The sequence below is a fragment of the Amblyomma maculatum genome, chromosome 5 (assembly GCF_055883805.1).
Source record: "Amblyomma maculatum isolate TAMU_Amacu chromosome 5, ASM5588380v1, whole genome shotgun sequence".
In the NCBI taxonomy this organism is placed as follows: Eukaryota; Metazoa; Arthropoda; class Arachnida; order Ixodida; family Ixodidae; genus Amblyomma; species Amblyomma maculatum.
The window spans coordinates 99,457,128-99,463,288 of record NC_139348.1 but is presented as its reverse complement, the minus strand read 5'-3'; the positions used below and the strand labels follow the sequence as shown (position 1 = coordinate 99,463,288).

Genomic DNA, 6,161 nt, shown 5'->3' with positions numbered 1-6,161 from the left:
CTCCCATATTTCTCCACTTAACCCGGTTCTGTGCTAGCTGCATCCACTTGACCCCTGCGAACTTCTTAATCTCATCCGCCCACCTAACGTTCTGCCGCCCCGTGCTACGCTTTCCTTCCCTTGGAATCCAGTTTGCTACCCTCAGCGACCATCGGTTATCCTCTCTTCGCACTACATGTCCTGCCCATGTTCATTTCTTCTTAATTTCTACTAGAATGTCGGTAACTTGAGTTATTTCTTTGACCCACTCTGCACGCTTTCTATCTCTTAATGTTACCCCTACCATTTTTCGTTCCATAGCCCTCTCGGTTGTCCTCAACTTAAGTAGAACTCTCTTCGTTCGCCTCCACGTTTCAGCCCCATATGTGAGTACAGGCAAGATGCAACTGTTGTATACTTTCCTCTTGAGCGCTACCGATAAGGTGCTAGTCATAGTCTGCGAGTGCTTGCCAAATGCGCTCCATCTCAATCTTATTCTTCTTGTTATTTCTGTATGCTCGTGTAGAGTGGCATCTGCATATAGAATTTTCGGACTCCGTTCCACTTAGCGCCTAATGTAATTCACTCTTGTTTTTCTTCTGCCTTGGTTGTGGACTGAAGACATGTTCTTTGGGAGTGGTGCCACATGTACTGTCTCCCGGTATGAAATAGGAATGCTATGTTTTGACTGGATGGCTTGCAGGTCCTCATTCATAGTGAAGACTAAATGAAGTCGTCACGGTGCATCTTTGAGCTGGAGGTTGATGCCCGCGTGCTCGGTTAGAGACGCTCCGTATAAAATTCATTGTCGCTCATAATGATGCGGTGCTTGCATAAGTGTGGCACGTTAATAAGCTAAAACCATTTCAGAAGGTGACCCAGACCTCTTGGGAAAATGGCACGCTTTCTTATGCCGCCCCGTAAGGCGAGTGATTTATGTCGAGCTCTAAATAATGACAGGCTTCTACGGCTCGGTCAAAGAAATCTTAAATTGATGAATGGTTCTAATAGCCTATCGCTCATATGCCCAGCATGAGTGCATTGCTTAGGTATTGTGCGAACCGTCAAACTTCGTCAGCGGCATTTTTTTCCAGCGCTCTCCTACATATTTTGAAATTTGGATTTCATAGTTGTTTACGGACCAAGCTGTTCGTAACAAAACTTCATCCAGTGGAAAATAAGGAAAAACAGCTTATACTAAGCCTAAAAATTCACATGGGGTTGTGAGCGCTGTCAGAGCCTGTTACAGTCCTTAAGCCTCTGTTACGAACTGATAATCCAGTGGGTTAACAGCGTCAATGAAGACGATATTGTCAGCATTTGTCCTGACAAATACCCATAAATCTGCAGTTCTCCTTTTAAGCCTAAACTTTGGTACCTTCGTTGGTCTTCGACACTGAGGGTACTGATAAGTATTGCACTGCCACGCGTCAGCTGGAGGTGATCACCTCCAGTCACTTCGATAAGGTTACACAAGAGTTTCCACGCGTTATGCCACGTTTTTCTGGAATAGGCAGGAACACTGAAGAAAGGCAGAATGCTACTAATATAATGATTCATAAAGCGCGGTCCTCAGAACGTAAAACTAGACTCTAGTCCTTGCCGCTCTTCTGTGATTTCCGGCATTCAAAACGAAGTAACGAATAGACAGCGCCACCAGCTTATAGTAGACTGTTTATTTTAAAAGGGCATAAGGGCATTCCGTTTGGAGAGAATACAGGTGCTATCTTCGACAGCACATGCCCTCGGAAAACCAGAGCAGAAGCTTGGCCGGAATACACGATTTAGGAGATGGACTCCTGCATAGTGTCAACATGGTCGACTCTTGCTTCGGATTCAGGGGAGCTCCGCTCCTCGCCCCAGTACGATGCACCGACAAGTGACTGCAGCAGAACCGCTGGAACAGCAGAAAGCAAATCCGTTTTTTTTTTGGCGCACCACTGCATTGTGTTTGTAATGCACTTGATACTCTGTACTACATATCGTGTGTGAAGTTGCTTCACTTACACAGAGTGCAGCTGTCAGAGAATATTTTGCATTTTGATATCAACCGGCCCTCATAAAACACCCAGCAGGAGAGAACAATTATATTACGAATTTACAGTGGTCAACGTGCGTCATGACTAACTTGCACAAATCAGAGACTTAGCAATTTTGTAATAAATTACGTTGCACTATCAATTAACTAGTACCATATAACGAGTGTTCGGAATATTCAAATGAACTCCAGAGATACCTTCTCGAATAAACGTTCTAATCAAGAGAAATCCGTTTGGAAAAAAAAAATGCACGTTGCTGAACATATCAAAACAAATGAGTTGACTGCATGTTGTTCTTAACTTGTTTTAGACTGCACCTAACTGTCGCTCTTTTCTTCATTGACAGCAGAATTTTCTTCGTTAATGCGGGAAGCAGCAGTTCGTTGTTCTTCATATTGAGAAATATTTGTGCCGAATGTTATGTAGTAGACTTAACGCGCCTTAATTTACGTGATATTCCGTGACAATCTTACTAGGATCACAAACGGTTTTACAATAATAGTACACATACGCGAAAAGCTGCGCATTGCGTGCTTTGCCAATAAGCGCTGCGGCTGCCGCCAAATAGCGTACGCAGCATGCGCCTGAAATTTGTGTATACTCTGTGATTTTTTTTTAAATTTTCTGATATCAGACAGACAGAAAAGTTCAAACTTATTTGGCATGGGTAATTGTGTCCTTTGAAGGAGTTCGTACATTTCGTCGTTGCGTGTTAGGAAAGAACCATGCTCCACGACTAGCACTTTTCATGCGATTTAGGTTGGAGAAGGAGGAATTTTCGAACAGCTTCTTTTCCAGCAAGCCCCTTTTGCGGCCCAGCTGTAGGTTTCTCTGTTGCTTCTGGTTTTATTGTCGCGTATTCTTGGATAATTAACAATATTAGTTTAAACACAAAGTATCTCAGACGCATACCTGAGAGCAAAGCCCCCATAAATATGTATCTTGAAAGACCAGCCATGGCAATGAGTCCTGCAAGAAAAAAGAACATAACATAAATTTGTAAACGTTTTCAACCCTGTGTGTTTAGTTATCTATAGAAGTACCATCATGATGTAGATTGTTATCTGAACTGATTATGAAGGACAGTGCTTCCGGCCAAGACTTCAAATTGCCACGTATCTGTTGCTATGCAGAAAAATTTTATTCTAAAATACAAGGCGATTTTTATATCCGTGTATTAGTTACTACGGCAACTGTGAATTATTGTCGTTAAATATGAAAGCAGGAAAATTGACCTTTATTGAACAGAACACAGACAATGCAAGAGATTATATGGGATCTGCTTTGAAAGGGTGATATGTAAATTCGTCAAGTTAGACTTTGCCTCCTAACCTTCTCCAGGGTGAGGTGAAAAGATGGCCGCTTTTTGTATTGTACTATGATATCTGGAAATATTTGAAATTTACCTCCTGTGAAATTGGCTATTCATCTCTAAGTACATGATAAAAAAAATGGACTGCTACATTTCTTACGACATTCTTCTATTCCTTGCTGATGGAAAAATGAGTAACCATAAGTTAAAGTTTATGATGGGCGAAACGTTTCAGCGAGACAGATGATTTTTAGATAAAACACTGCTACAGCTAAGCATAGTGGCTTATCGCATCATTCGTTGTGAGTTGACAGAGAGTCAAGTATACAGCTCGTCCGCCCAACCAGGCTGTTAAGGAAACGACCCGCGGTCAACGCTGTAGGTCCGGTTCCGAGAAATCTTTCAGGAAACCTGTGCCATGACAAATGGCGGTGATGGCGAAGGGAATGCGACGCTGACATCAGTATTCGGTAAGTATGCTTGGTCTTATCTGCCAATTGGCGGTATTGCTCTTTAACGAGGGAGCGAAAACCACTAAACGCACGTAGCGCAGCATCCGGTTATCGGTCGGGCCCACATCAAAAGACTGGCGGATCATTGTTGTGAGCGGGAGGAAGGTCGGCAGGAACACCTTTAAGGTTGGATTGTTTACGAAACGGAAGGGATAAGCTGGCCCGCATGTCGACACGGCTAATTCTAAACTGCTGTAGCGAGAAGCATTGCAATGATACACCTATATAGGTGCCTGGATTCGTGCGTTGTGGAGCACTCACATTCTCGCGCAGCAACGGCTTCTGCTTTACTGGTTGTTCTGGAATGTCCATTAAATCTGAAGAAATGCATTTTTACACAGCAAAATATCGCCCGGTTGGAATCAATCATCAATATCAAGGAGCCGGCTACAGCAGCAACGATTTCTCTCAGCGGGGCGTCCTTGCTAAATAGGTTCGGTAAAATTTATAGATGGAAACGCTTCCGATCGAAAAAAGATTATACGCAGTAGTAAGACTTACCCAAGGGTTGTAGCGTTGCTATATGACTTCACACAAGAGCTGTGTACTGAACTGCTGCCTGTGCAGCTAAGTTTATATACCCCAAAAACCTGGGCTCAGTCATGATTGGAATGAAAAAGAAAAATTAATTAAAGTTTACTGACACCGCAAGTCATGATTGCATTCGTGTAAGTAAAAAGAGGCGGGCAGATTGAAAATAGGGCATTGTGAAAGCTATTTTGATATACTGCTGCTTCAGACAATCGAAAATCTGATGTCATTAATTTAAACGAAATTGTTTCGTAGAAGCAGCTTCCAGTCCACTTGCGTCCGCTACAAATGAGAGTGGTTAATTGTTTTAATTCAGCAGGGCAAGGACGGAGGTATTTTTTTTTGCAAATCATTTTATAACATTGGACACAATTTACGCAATTGTGGTTGCGACTGAGCATACCGGTTAATGAATGCTCACCTCACTGCACTTTCCTTCAGAAATGGGTGGCAATTTAAATCTTCTTGAATATCCTCTTTTACAATAATATGTTTTCGAAGCAGCCACAAGGGGAATTGAAACTTTGAATCATGAAAAAGTTATTTGGCTTGAAAAATGTAATTCACAATGTTTCGCAGTGACAGCGTTGACACCGATAAGAAATCCCTAGAGACTGCCCTAAAGTTAGGTAAAGGAAGGAGTGATGGCTAGTATAAAATACTAGATAGTAGTCTCTTTAACATTTCTGATATCTGCGAAAATACATTATCTGCAATTTTACTATTTTGTAAAGGCGACATCTGCTTGAAAAGGAGCGTGCAACAAATATCCCTCGCTGAAATGAACCGGGTTTCTGTTGAGAGATCACGGGACCGAAGTAGACGCTCAGAGGTTGAGTCGTAAAACACGCAACTACCTAAACTGTCATTTGATGTGTTTTGAATGCTATACGTGTTAATATTATGGTAAACCTGCTATTCTGAAAAAAAACGTTAAATGATATTTTAAAACCTGGATGGTGTACAATCCGAGCAACACAATGCTTTTCACAGCTTATAATGGCGTTGTTTAGATCATTTTCTGATACTTGAATGGCTGCTCAAAAATATCTTTCATATCTAGCTGCACCCCGCTGGCGTGAAGCAGTGGTTACGGTGCTCGACTACTGTTCCCAAGGGCGCGGGATCTAATCCCGGCCTCGGAGGCAGCTTTTCGATGGCACGCGCCCATGTGCTGTGCGATGTCAGTGCATGTTAAGGAACCTCAGGTTGTCGAAATTTCGGGAGTCCTCCACTGTGGCATCTCTCATAGTCTGAATTCCTTTGGGATGTTAAACCCCACAAAACAAAACAAACCATATCTAGCTGCTTTTACTCCCAAGCAAACATTGAAAATTGTTTTGTGATGAATCCTGAAAAAAGTGTCTCATGAGTTTCCCGCTACCATTTGCATCTTTCCCATGCAGACCGGTTTCGGTGCCGTAGAGAAAACCCTGATGGTAACGGGAAACGCATGGGATGCTTCATTGAGGTATCGTAACAGGCCTCCTTAAAAATGTCTCCATAAAGTGTGACAGAACAAAAATAATCACAAAGTTTGTTTCTATACTTCGGGCTATTAAATATTGATTCTGTTTTCATGATCAGCGGAATATAAATCTAGCCATTATATGATGCAGCTTCCACATCCGATTGGCCTGGAATGTTAACCAATGCGATAAGCTCAAACGAGCCCACGCCACGTGGAGACGGTCCACTCTCGTCAGCTTGCGGGAATTCCCACCACTTGGAGTATTCAGTTCCCGTTTTCTGGCCGACACCCTGAGCGTCACGAACATGCGTGATATC

At 42.7% G+C, this 6,161-nt stretch overlaps 1 long non-coding RNA gene across 1 annotated transcript; it reads right to left on the bottom strand.

Moving 5' to 3' along the window:
* Window positions 1-1,640: 1,640 nt before the first annotated feature.
* LOC146189001 (uncharacterized) lies at window positions 1,641-4,395 on the bottom strand. The gene is made up of 3 exons (XR_014707260.1): window positions 4,344-4,395; window positions 2,931-2,987; window positions 1,641-1,876 (listed from the first exon to the last, which is right to left on the bottom strand). It is a non-coding gene; the product is annotated as an uncharacterized LOC146189001 (long non-coding RNA).
* Window positions 4,396-6,161: the final 1,766 nt, after the last annotated feature.